The sequence below is a fragment of the Prionailurus viverrinus genome, chromosome A3, assembly GCF_022837055.1.
Source record: "Prionailurus viverrinus isolate Anna chromosome A3, UM_Priviv_1.0, whole genome shotgun sequence".
NCBI classification, from domain to species: Eukaryota; Metazoa; Chordata; class Mammalia; order Carnivora; family Felidae; genus Prionailurus; species Prionailurus viverrinus.
In genome coordinates this window covers 126,233,195-126,246,950 of record NC_062563.1, presented here as the reverse complement: position 1 = coordinate 126,246,950, position 13,756 = coordinate 126,233,195, and the positions used below count along the sequence as shown (strand labels likewise).

Below are 13,756 nucleotides of genomic sequence, written 5' to 3'. Positions count from 1 at the left end.
TTTTTCTGGTAGGCATGGCCTAATCTTATGAGCCCTTTAAAAGGGAAGAGTTTTCTCTGGTCACAGAAGCCAAAAAGTACAAACACAGTAAGGATTCAATGCACCACTACTTGCCTGCAGATCAAGGGGGCCTTGCTTGCATGTCAAGGAAAACAGGTGGCCTCCAGCTGCTAAGAGCAGTCCTCAGCTAACAACCAGCAAATACAAGAGGACTTCAGCCCTATGACCTTGAGGAACTGAATTCTGCCAACAGAAATGAGCTTGGAACAAGTCTTCCTAGAGTCTTCAGAGAACTTAGCCCAGCTGATACTTTGATTTTGGCCTTTTGACATGTGACCAGAGACCTTAACCATGCCATGCCAGACTTCTGACCTATGGAACTGTGAGCTAATACATGGGTATTATTTTATTTATTCACTTTTTAAATGTTTATTTATTTATTTTGAGAGAGAGAGAGCACACGTGCACAAAGTGGGAAAGGGGCAGAGAAGAGAGGGAGAGAGAGAATCCCAAGCAGGCTGCAGGCCATCAGCGCAGAGCCTGACTCGGGACTTGGTCTCACGAACTGTGGGATCATGACCTGAGCCAAAATCAAGAGTCTTATGCTTAACCTACATGCCCATGGGTATTATTTTAAATTGCTGAGTTTGTGGTAATTTGTTACACATCAATAGAAAACTAGTGCAAATATATTCACACAAAGTATTTCAAGTATCTGATTGGTATTTTCACTAAAAGTACAAGAAAACTGGCAAATGTTTATGATATAGTATTTGGATTTTTTTTTTAAAGGACTCAAGGGGTACATGGGTGGCTTAGTCGGTAAGCATCTGACTTAAGTTCAGGTCATGATCTCATGGTTTGTGGGTTCGAGCCCTGCATTGGCTCTATGCTGACAACTCAGAGCCTGGAGCCTGCTTCGGATTCTGTGTCTCCCTCTCTCTCTGCCCCTCCCCCACTTGTGCTCTATCTCTCTCTCTCAAAATTAAATAAACAGTTAAAAAAATGTTAATATAAAATAAAGGAATCAAAACTAAATATACAATATAAGCACAATTTTAATTGATATGTATAGAAGGGGGATGCCTGGGTGGCTCAGTCGGTTAAGTGTCCAACTCATCATGGATTCAGGTCATGATCTCCTGGTTAGTGAGATTGAGCCCCATGTTGGGCTCTGTGCTGACAGTACAGAGCCTACTTGGGATTCTCTCTCCCTCTCTCACTGCCCCTCCTGTGATCTCTCTCTCTCTCTCTTAAAATTAATAAACTTAAAAAGCAAACAAACCAAAAAACACTGCATAAAAATACACCAAAATGGCATGAGAGGTTATATCTTGTGAAAGAACTAAGTATTTTAAATTTTTCCCTTCTATTTTTCTGATCCAACTTTTCCTAAATGAGGGTATATTATTTTAACAAGCAGAAATAAAATCAGCAATACTTCAACAACTGCCAAGAACAAAGCTTCTGGTTTTGAGAGGCAACTAAAGTATTTCAGCTAGTTTATCAATAAGATGGAAGAAAGAATCTTTATAGCATCTTTATACTAATATTTGAAATTAAGCTCTGTTGTGAAATAGTAATACACGAACACAGGCAAACACAATGAGACTGTTGTCTCTGACCGCTTCAGGGACAGTCCCCAATGTGACATTAATTCTGAAGCCTGTGCCTCCGCAGTCGCAGATGCTGTGAATGAACTTGGGGAATGCTGCAACATTAGCCTTCTCTGCTAATCCTGCTAATGCACTCACAATCTATTTGACAGGCTGCCCATCACATCCCCTCTGTCAGGGCGAGCAGCCTTCAGAGGTGGCTGTGACAAGCGGATTACAGAAAGGACGCCCAGGAGGACAGACTGGCCCTCCCTTCACTGCACTCTGACTAGCTTTGTAGATAGGCCGCATACCACAAAGGCAATCAGACTCATCTTCAATACAGACCTCTTGGCACAGAGTACCAGAGGGAGACGTTCACCAACCCAAGGGAATGAGTGTTTTCTGACAGTCACGCCATCCTCCAGCCTCATCGTGGAGAAAGAAACAAGGCAATTGGAAGGAAAAATTCACAGGTTTCTGGATCATTCCTTAATAGCAGAGCCCCCCTCCTCTGCAGAGACCCTGCGTGCTCTAGAAAACTAGTAAAAGTTCTGGCCTCTCGGGATGAGTCAGAACACAGCTCTGCCCCCTCCTTCCCCTCTGGTTACCAGGTTCCTCAGTGAGTGGTTGACACTCCATAAAACCTACATTTACAGCTTGGGCTTCATTAAATTAGCAGGATCATTTTATTTGCCTTCTAAATTTTCAGGGATTCCATTTTAAATGTTTCATTTAAATACAAGGCAAAATAGAAATAAAAGGCACAGTCTTCACACTAGCAGATTATTCTTTGAAAAAGTAACATAGGATTTGTCCAGAGCAAAGTTGCTATTCCTTCTTCTGCAAAAGTCCCTTCCAGCCAGCCCCCATCACTCTGGAAGTGGACAGTTCTTTCTACCTCAGTTTACACACTTGGTTCTCAAGTGATGAGAAGGAGACTTTTCCCAGAAACAGTTAACTTAGTTACCTCCTTTTGTCATGAAGTGTTCCTCACTCCTGTAATCAGGCCAAGGCTCTTCAGTTTCCCGCTCATCTGGGAATATGTCCTCGGGCTCAGGAGCCGCAAAAGGCATAGAGACTACTGAGACAAGCAGAACCGGCTGGGGGCCTCAAGGAGCCTACCATCTAGAAGAGATGACCAATAGTGACCCAGTGTTAGAAGTGCTATGAGTGAGGTTTCTGTACAAGAGTGAGGTTCCATACAAGCACCTGGGAGAGACTGCCAGACCAGACTGTGGAGGCAAGGTACTCTCACCACCTTCTCCAGCTGTATTTTTTTTAAATTTTCTTTAATGTTTACTTTTAAGAGAGAAAGACTGAGAGTGATATGGAGAGGGGCAAAGGGAGAGGGAGACACAGAATCCGAAGCGGGCTCCAGGCTCCGAGCTGTTAGCACAGACCCGGATGCGGGGCTGCAACTCACAAACTGTGAGATCGTGACCTGAGTTGAAGTCAGACGCTTAACCAACTGAGCCACCCGGGTGCCTCTTCTCCAGCTGTATTTAAGCCACACTGATCATTGGTGCTTCTTCTGTGAGATAGACCTCTGAAGGTTAGCTGAAAGTCTTCACCAAGTCCCATCAGGACAGTGACCAGAAATCCCCCACTGAGGCCTCACCCTCCACTCTGCCATCAGTCCATGACACGCCCAGCATAGGTGTTGCAACGTTATTCAGGCTCACAAACTTGCAGTGAAATGAACAGAAATGAAGAGGAACATCACACACGCCGCCCTACTGTTTCCAACAAGCCACACCCTCTCCTGATGGAAAATAAGCACAATAGCTCTCATGCAGGCGAAGTTCAGCCACCGCTCCTGCTCCTCTTTCTCCCAGAAGGGGCTCCATCCTAAATGAGACCCTTGGCAGGTCGCTCTATGGAGCAGGAGCAGGGCTTCTTCCTTGTACCTGGAGGTGGAGGCTAGGACCCAGGCCTTCCTCATTCCTTGGCCTGTGCACAGCACCCCCTGGGAGGCCCAGAGCTTTCTCAGCCCACCCCTCTTCCCTACTCTCTCCATTCCCAGAGAGGTTAAAGCCTAGCACTGTTTGTCCTTCTGGGCAGGGCAATCAGAATTTTGGAGATCTCAGTGAATCTCAGCTGTATACAGGGAAGCAGTAAAGGGTCTTGTGAGTGCATGAATTTTGGAGTCTGAAGAACCTGGAATTGATTATGATTATGTTCTATGACATACTCTGTTACCTTGTGCAAATGTATTCTTTTGGCCTCCATCTCTTCATCTGAAAATATGAGAATAGTATCTGTGGATGTCAATCTCTCAGAACAGTGTTTTGCATATGGTAAGGGCTCAATAAATGGTAGCTCTATAAAATATTTTCTCCTAGAATATCTCCTAGGTCTGCATCTAAATATCAGCTCTCACTAACGAAGGAGGAAGGAAGGGATCTCATGAGAAAATGAGGGATTCCAGACCCCTGGGGAGCAGTCCAAGGTTTGTTTTCAAAGGGAGGTAGACTCTCATAGATGTCTCTGAAATCATCCTGCCCACAGAAGTACGTTCAATTAAGGCAATTCCTGTTCATCACTTAGAGGCATGCCCCCCAGGCCAGACAGGGGAAGTGTGCACCAAGCATCACTCCAGACATTAAGCCCACTGTGCCCCCAACTTTCTGGCTGCATACACATGGGGATTTTCTGGAAACCTCAAAGGACCTGGAGCCAGCCAAGCAGGCTGAAGACAATCACCCATTGTAAAAACAATGAAACCAACAAGCTGGAAAAGTCAGAATGGATTTCACCTGGCCTCCTCAGGCTGCACTAACAGATCCCTACTCATGCTCCATGCCCTTCTGGCCCATGCCTACTGTACAGCTCAGAGTGATTTATATGACAGGGAAATAAGCCAGTAGTAAACACACACAAAGAAAACTCTAAACATTGCTTTACCTTTTTTCTGCCAAAAATGTGCTTTGCAGCCAGTTGTAAAGTGACCTTAATATCCACAGATAAGGGGTGCCTGGGTGGCGCAGTCGGTTGGGCGTCCGACTTCAGCCAGGTCACGATCTCGCGGTCCGGGAGTTCGAGCCCCGCGTCAAGCTCTGGGCTGATGGCTCAGAACCTGGAGCCTGTTTCCGATTCTGTGTCTCCCTCTCTCTCTGCCCCTCCCCCGTTCATGCTCTGTCTCTCTCTGTCGCAGAAATGAATAAACGTTGAAAAAAAAAAAAAAAAATTTAAAAAAAAAAAAAAAATATCCACAGATAAAGTTCATGTAATACCTAGCTTTGGCTCACTCCCTAATTTCAGATTCTGAAGATTACATAGATAAAATTTACAGGGATTCTTTTTTAGTTTCTTGCCACATCTGAAAACCTGTCCAAAGATAGGAGAGATCCTGTGGGCTGCTGGTCTCCTACAGATGGGCCTTATGCAGAGATTCCCATTTTAACACAGCAATGTGCTTGGTTTGGTCTAACTACTATGAACACTTCACTCTGAAATTTGAAGTGAGTTTTCCTTGTTTCTCTAGAGATAACTATTTATTATTCAAATCTTTGTGTTCATTTTTTTCAAAATGTGTGTTTTTGTAGTTGTTCTTGCTTTCGAGGGCAGTTGGTTTACTTTTATTGTGCTTCTGGGGCAAGTCAGAATATCCACATGCTTCTTCATATTTCATAAACGTGAAGCTGATTTTCTAATTACAGCTATTTTGATCTGTATATGTCTGCTACACAGTTCTGTAACCCATATGCAAAGCTTCTGCCTGAATCTGCATGGGCGCCGTAACTAGCTGTCTGGCAACTAAAGAAGAATCAGAGTATCCAGGAGAGAAAAATAAATTTGATTTCTCGCTCATAGCAAAAATGGGACATAGTCAACCCTGTCAATGAAGTCTGTAAACATTTTTATAGCTATCCCAAGCACTTTTCCCCCCAAGCACTGTTTAAATTCTCTTTGCTCAAAGACATTTTTGAAACACCAAAAGAAACTGAAAAGCTGGGAGGTACAGGTACTTTAAGGCTCAGTAGAAAGAAGTAGATAGTCTTTAGCAATGTTATCTATATTTATGGCACAAATGTAAATTTTCTCTAACCAAAACTGTACAAGTCAGAAAAGATAAGTACTTTTATCCTCATTGACAGGTAAGGAAATTGAGGCCCTCAGAGGTTGCAGGATTTGACTAAGGCGACCCAACAAAGTTCAGCAATAAAATGTGTGCTGAGACACACATTTCCTGCTTCCCAGTTCCTTTCATCTGGGTTATCTATTTAAGTTGCCCTGACTTACTGAAGTAAACATTATGCTGTAACAACACACATTTCCCTCAGTTTGCATGATGTCCACACTTAGCCTGTGCTCAGGAACTAGTTACAGGTCTTAATAAATAATATTAACTGAAGAGAAGGTTTTGCTTTAATAATTATTTCTCAGGGTGCTTGGGTGGCTCAGTCAGTTAAGCATCCAACCTTGGCTCAGGTCATTATCTTGCAGTTTTTGAGTTCGAGCCCCATGTCGGGCTCTGTGCTGACCGCTCAGAGCCTGGAGCCTGCTTCAGATTTTATGTCTCCACCTCTCTCTGCCCCTCCCATGCTCGTGCTATGCCTCTCTGTCTCTTGATAATAAGTAAAAGTTAAAAAAAAATAAAGGAAATAATTATTTCTCTCCCTGGGGTACCTGGGTGGCTCAATCCATTAAGCATCCAACTCAGGATTTTGGCTCAGGTCATAATCTCAAGGTTTGTGAGATCAAGCCCTGAATCAGGCTCTGCTCTGTCAGCACAAATTCTTGGGATTCTCTCTCTCTCTCTCTCTCTCTCTCTCTCTCTGCCCCTCCCCTGCTTGTTCTTCCTCACTCTCTCTCTCAAAATAAACAAACATTTAAAAATAATAATTATTATTATTCCTCTCCCTGACCAACTCAACACTAAGAAATCTGTAAGGCACAATTATAGAAGAGAAGGGAAAAAATCCTATCCGGTTAGGAAATATTCTGACAATAAAGGAAACTAATCTAATATTTTAGGAAAATTTGGACAGATTCTTGAAATTCCATTGTCAAAAATTTAACAAATCTTACAATTCTATGGACATATTTATATTAAAAATTACAACATGAAAACCAGACATGAGAGTAGGGCAAAAAAGAAATCCATGCTCCCAGCCACTAGATACATTAGATTTTTTTTGTTTTCATAAACAAAATAACAGACTCAATTTTACTGAGCCAAAATTCAAGAGGTTATAGCTAATCTAAAAATATTGATTGTTCCTTTTTTTTTTAATCCACAGGGACCCTACATACCAACATTTGAGAGTAGACAAAAGTTTTGTAACTTTACAATAAAATACCACCCCAGAGCATGTTATGTCAAAACCTAAAGTGAGAATTTTGTATTACAAAATTAAAAACACCACAATATATTAGAGTGGCAACCCCGGATCGGATCACCTTGGAACAATAAATGAAATGATCCCAGGAAATGGGAATTTGTGCAGAAATTTGTCACGTAGTGGATAGTTCCATAAGGCTAATACCAGTTCACTTTTGCAACAAGATATTCAGAAGGCCACAGATTACCAGTCAGGAAAGACGGTGAGAAGTCTGGACTTCTGTCTGCCTGCATGCAAAGGGAAGCTCCTCCATGTCCCATCCAGGTGTGTCTGAGAAGACTGAGTGGGCAGCCAAACTTGCACCACCACCCAGATGTAAAAAGCTTTCTGTGTACCCCCAGAAGAAGCTATGTGGAAACAACAAAAAGGACCTTTCCCCTCCTAGCGTAAATGCCAGTGGGGAGCCTGAAATCTCACCTCTACCAAGTTGCAATACGGCACCCGCTCCTCCTAAGGTGGTAAGAGAGGCCAAGTGGGTGTCCTGGACATTCATCCCCACATGGTAGTAACAAAGTGACACCCCTTCCCTACCAGTATGGCAAGTCAGAGGAAACTTACCAAAACAGATTTCAATAAGAGTTTCATAACAGAATACCAAATATTTCAAGGGTATGATCAGAAATTACATGTCAGACCAAGAATCAGGAAAATCTCAACTTGAAAGAGAAAAGATAATCAACACACATCAACATCAAGATCACACAGATGTTGAAATTATCAACGAGAATTTTAAAGCAGCCATCATAAAAATACTTCAATGAGCAGTTACAAACCCTTGCAACAACTTAAAAAGTCTCAGGAAAGAAACAGAATATATATTTTTAAAAACCATTTGTAAATTTTATGGGTGGCTCAGTGGGTTAAGAATCCAACTCTTGATTTTGGCTCAGGTCATGATATCACGGTTTATGAGACTGAGCCCTTGTGGGGCTCTGCACTGACAGCAAGGAGCCTGCTTAGGATTCTCTCTCTCCCTCTCTCTGCCCCCACCCCACTGGTTCATTCTCATTCTCTCTCTCTCTCTCTCTCTCTCTCTCTCTCTCTCTCTCTCTCTCAAAAATAAACTTTAAAAAACCCATATGTAAATTTTAGAATTAAAAAAAAAAATCATTGGAATTTTTTAAACCCTCAATATCAGAATGGAGGGGACCCAGGAAAGAATCACTGAACTGGAAGACAGAACAATAGAATTGACCCAGATTCACCAACAGACAGAAAACAGAGTGAAAATGTGAAGAGAACCTCAAAAACCTGGGGAACTATAACATTTGTCATTGCAGTCTATGAAATAGAGAAAAACAGTAAAGATGAAAAAAGTATTTGGAGAAGCTGAACATTTTTGAACAGTATTTTGAACAGCTGAACATTTTTCAAATATGGAAAAGAAATAATGGCTGAAAACCTTTTCAAACATGGAAAAAGATACAAACCTATAGAATTAAAAATCTGAGAAAACCCCCAAAATGGATAAACCCAAAGAAATCCATGCCAAGAACCATCATAATCAATTTCTGAAAATTAAAAACTTTAAAAAAACTAAAAAACTTTAAAGACATAGAAAGCACCTTGGAAGCAGCAAGAGAGAAATGACACCTTACATGCAAAGGAAAAACAATTCAAATGACAACAGATTTCTCATCAGAAACCATGAAAGCCAGAAGGAAGCAACACATTTTTCAAGTGCTGAAAAGAAAGGACTGTTAACCCAGAATTCTGTACCTGGTGAAATTATCCTTCAGAAATGAAGGAGAAATAAAGACATTCTCAGATGAAGGAAAATTAATAGAATTTTTCACCACCAGACCTACCTTAAAATAATGGCTAAAAAAGTTCTCCAAAAAGAAAAGAAATGGTAAAAGATGGAAAACAAAAATATAAGAAGAAAAAAAAATTGAAAAAGCACAGACACAGCTAAATACAACAGACTTTCCCTCTTGAGTTGTCTAAATTGTTTGATGGTCAAAGCAAAAAGTAATGCATTGTCTAACTTGGATCTCAATGCATGTAAAGGCAATATTTATGACTATCATGTCATGCACAGGGAGGAGGACAAAGGGGCTTACAAGTTGGTATCTTAGTTCAAGCTGCTGTAACAGAATACCACAGACTCACTGACTTAAAGGACAGGCATTTCTTTCTCTGTGAGTCCAAGACCAAGGTGCCAACAGATCTAGTGTATGGTGAAGGTCATCTTCCTGGTTTATAGATGGCCAGCTTCTTGCTGTGTCCCCACATGGTGTGAAGCAGAGAGAGAGGAAGCAAGTTTCCTCAAGACGCTTCTTATAAAGACACTAATACCATTCATGATAGCTCCACCTTCAAGACCTAATTAATTACCTCCCAAAGCCCCATTTCCTAATACCATCACATTGGGGATTAGGATTTCACCACAGGGATTTTGGGGGGTTACATTCAGTCCACAGAGGAGTTAAGGTTTCACTCAAACTGCTAAAACATTGATATCAGTAGATATCAATGTGGTAATTATACAGTTCTGTATCTTCATTATGGTGGTAGTTACAAGAATCTACCTATTCCTATTTTTGTGGGAAAATAGCATAAAACTAAATGCAAACATTGTACCAATATCAATTTTCTGGTTATGATATTGTATTACCATCATGCAAGGTGTAACTGTGGAAGAAAATGGTGAAGGACACATGGACCTTCTCTGTACTATCATTGCAATTTCCTATAAATCTATAAGTAATTCAAATTAAAAAGTTAAAAAAAAAAAAAAAAACAGAACTCAGAGTGCCTGGGTGGATCAGTCAGTTAAGCATCCAAGTCTTGATTTCAACTCAGGTCATGATCTCACAGTTTGTGGGTTCAAGGCCCACATTGGGCTCTGCGCTGACAGTGCAGAGCCTGCTTGGGATTCTCTCTCTCCCTCTCTCTCTCTGCCTCTCCTCTCTCATGTGCGTGCTCTCTCTCTCGCTCTCGCTCTCTCTCAAAATAAGTAAATAAACCTAAAAATAAAATTTTTTTAATTTGTTTTTAAAAACTGAAAAAAAAAAAAAAAAACCCAGAACTGTTCTAGGTTAAAAGAGGACAAGACATAAACGCAATGTGAAAAACTTTGGATTTTGATTTTTAAAAATTCAAAAAATGGGGGGTGCCTGGGTCGCTAAGGAGGTTAAGAGCCTGACTCTTAATTTTGGCTCAGGATTTGATCTCACAGTTCATGGGATCAAGTCCCGAGTCAGTATCTGTGCTGACAGCACAGAGCCTGCTTGGGATTCTCTCAGTCCCCCTCTTTCTCTGCCCCTCCCCTGCTCTCACTCTCTTTCAAAATAATAACCTTAAAAAATCAAAAGGTGGGAAAATTTGGGGAAACTATAATGTAGATGGGACATTTGATGACACCAGGCAAAATTATTATTGACAATAATGTTATGGTAAAAGAGTAACGCCCTTATTCCTAAAATACGTGTGCTGAATTATTTAAGGTTAACATATAATGAAGTCTGAAACTAACTTGCAAATGGTTCAGGGAGAAAGACAGCAAGAGAGAAATATAATAAAACATGATCAGCTGTTGACTCTATAAGGAAAGTATGAAAGTGTTCTCTGTCCATTCTTACAATTATTCTGTATGTTTATAAAATTTTCATTTTAAAAAAGTTGGAGGGGCGGAGTGGAAGGATATGTGATAAAGTATAGTAAAATGTTAACTGTGGAATTCAGGTGGTGGATAATTGAGTGTTCCCTATAAATTTCTATTGTGCCATAGGACTGAAGTGTTTAAATTAATATATGGGGGGGAGAGAAAGCTGAGGAAACATATCAAAGCCCAGCGCCCTCCTCCAGCACTCCCTATACTCCCCGGCCCAGTTAAATACATACTTATGATAATTAAAATAAAACATCATTTGCCAGAGACAAAACCTTGCCTGGCTTCCTGCCTGGAGAAGCCCTAGCAATGCCTCCCACTTTTCCCGTAGTGGTAAAACCCCAGCCAATGCCACAGTCCCCACAGCCACACTGAGGAGGCTCCCATGGGTCCCGCTAATTGTCAAGGAGAGACAAATCTGAATATGTTTTATATATATATATATATATATATATATATATATATATATATATGAACTAAAAAAAACAAACAAACAACAACATTCTACCATTGTGGTGGGAGTTTTTAACACACTAAAGTACCCAAGTTAGGAATTAATAGACAAACTGAAAAATAAAAAGGAACATAGAAGATAAAAGATTTAGAAGCTACATCTATGGTGCCCAGATCCATGTAACGGTTAACAAGAACTTTTTGAGCCATGCCACCCACCTTAAGAATGGGTCTGCTCAAATAGTTCAGCCTTGGCTGGTCTCCCCGATGACACCACCATAATAGAGACTGTTCTGGACAGCCTAAGCACCACACCTGCTCTGGTTCTTAGTTATATAAGCTGTGAGATACTGAGAATATTCTGAATTCTGCACAAAATGTTCAGCTCTTGACACATGTTAATAAGAAGTGAACCAACCCCCCCAAGTAAATCTCATTATTTAAAGCAAGGCCTAAATTCTCTGGAGGCTTGTTTTCCCTCTCTGGTTCTTTGAGAGGTGAAGAATCTAGCCATTCCTGCCCCATCTCCTCTAGCTTTCTTCCATGGCCCCTGTAAAGTTCCATCTACCTACAGTCTCCAGTGTTACCCACTCCTACCAGTGACAAAAAGCAACCCATCCCTGCCTTGTTATGACAAAACTCCTTATCTTATCCCACAAGCAGGAGTCCAATCAAACCAAACATTGAAAATAAATTATGCCTATACCTCCCAGAGATGGCTGAACTGCTAAGAGCCATCTCCATGTTTAGAAATAAGAAACAAAACCTAGTCCATTCACCCATCCATCCCAGTTTTCTGAGCCCTTCTGTTTTCTGATAGCTGGGGCTAGAACTAGCACTGGCTAAGAAAAATGGCCAAGAGTGGTTGGTATCAGAGGGCCAGGGCTCAGGTGACTGGGTAAAAGGAACATTCCTGAAGATATGTCCATGTAATAGCATTGTATAACTATCAGAGAAAGCAAAAATCCAAAGAAGATTGTAGTTGGGTGTGTTTGTAAAGTCAGAGACCCCCTCCCACCTATTCAGTCACACCTACCACATATACAGCCCCCTGCCCTGCCCCACACCTCAGTCTGCCTCAAGTTGTCTCTTTCTTCCTACGTATATGCCACAAAGGAATGGTAGGTAGGGCACTTACATTTTGTCACCCACCTTCCTCTCTCAACCAAATACAACAATAATCTGTGAACTGATTTATCCATCTCCATGCAGTTTAAAGAAGGCTTCTTCCAAGTTTTCTAGAAGTTTCATGACCACCAGTCCAGGTGATATCCTTCCTCCATCCTTTTTCAGAATCTTTGGGTGATGAGAGTGAGGATGGGAAGATTCTCTTAGGAATAAGGCAGCTTGGGAGCTTCAGGATGCTGAGGGAAGCATTTCTAATGCTTTGCATGGTGCTTCATAAATGCCAAAGTTGTTCTGCAACACATTAGGGCCCGGTTTTGGTTTGAGTAGTGAATAAATGATTGAGAAAAGATGTATGACTTTGACCTCTACACCAACTGAATGAGGTAGGTGGGAAGAGTATTATCCCCATTAAAGGAAGAAAGGCCGGGCTCAGAGACATGCAGGGACTTGGTCAAAGCTTGTAAGTGGCAGGAAATGTTAAGGACTGGGTCTTCAGGCCCCTTGCCTCAAAGGAAACACAGCTTCTAATTCTTCCTCTGCCACTGACATGAGGTTTGCCCCCTTCCTCCTATCTCAGTCCATAGTGAATTTTTTAATCTGAAACATGAGAAAACTGGACCCAGCCATCACTCTGGCTCTTGAAGTGGCCCTCTAGAAAGCCAGGCCGAATGGGTAGGGTGGGTGACCAAGCTTGTGCCTCCAAGAGCTCCGCTGATCTGGAAGCCAAGACCTCTGTCTCAAAGACCCAGCTTGAAAGGACTAGGGCCACACCGGATCTAGTGCAGGGCCTGGCCGCACCATCCCTGCCGGCTCGAATCCCAGGGACCTCCGTCGGACCATGGCAGTGCTGGATTCGGGGTGCCACAGGGACTCCAAGGGCCTCCAGCTCGCATGAACCCAGAGCTGCCCTCTTCGGCGTCAGCATCTCTAGTGCTCACAAACGCCCATAGCGGGAAGCGCCCGCTGTGCCAGTAGTACCCCACGTTCGTTAAGCCTGAAAGCGGGACACGGAAGTGGGCAGCGACCGCCCGCGACTGCCCGCCACCGCCCGCCACAGCCGCGGGACCGTGAGCTCCAGCGCCTAATGTTCCGCGGGAAGAGTTCACTCTGCGCCTGCGCGCAGAGCGTGCGCAGTGGTGGAGGCGGGGGTAGGACCGGGTAACGTGGGCGGGGCGGATATCTCGCAGCAGCTGGTGCACTGGAAAGCTACGAGCGGAGAGGTTTATCCGAAGCCGCCAGATTCCAGAGGGGGACGCTGCGGGGCGTTGGACCCCAGACCAACGCTTGGGGTCTGTGGATCCTGTTGATGGAGACGAACGAATTCTCGGCGCGTTTCTGGAAGGGTTTGCAGGGCGGGGCCGAAAAATGTGGGAGCCGTAGTATCACAGCCCACATGTGACGTCATAACACTGCATAAATGAGATAGGTAGACCTGGCGGAGCCCGGGCGTATCTTGCCAGAGGCAAATGTGACGTTACAGCGCCTTAGTGCCATGGAAGGTGGGATGGGATTCCTTTGAGCCAGCTCTCGAGACACCAAGATTCCAGGGGTGGTGTTGGGTATGTTATCACAGGTCCCACATTCTTGGAACTGAGGTTATATCTAGGAGCCCTAGACCA

At 42.8% G+C, this 13,756-nt stretch overlaps 1 long non-coding RNA gene across 2 annotated transcripts in view; it reads right to left on the bottom strand.

Annotated features, from left to right (window-relative positions):
* Positions 1-13,411, bottom strand: part of LOC125162340 (uncharacterized) — a 68,083-nt gene extending 54,672 nt beyond the window's left edge. Inside the window, exons 1-2 of one of the 2 annotated variants that reach the window (XR_007150997.1) lie at positions 12,148-13,411; positions 2,566-2,723 (exon numbers count right to left, since the gene is read on the bottom strand). This is a non-coding gene — a long non-coding RNA (uncharacterized LOC125162340). The remainder of the gene's footprint in view (positions 1-2,565; positions 2,724-12,147) is intronic. The other variant, XR_007150998.1, reaches the window with a different exon arrangement.
* Between the last annotated feature and the right edge of the window lie 345 nt (positions 13,412-13,756).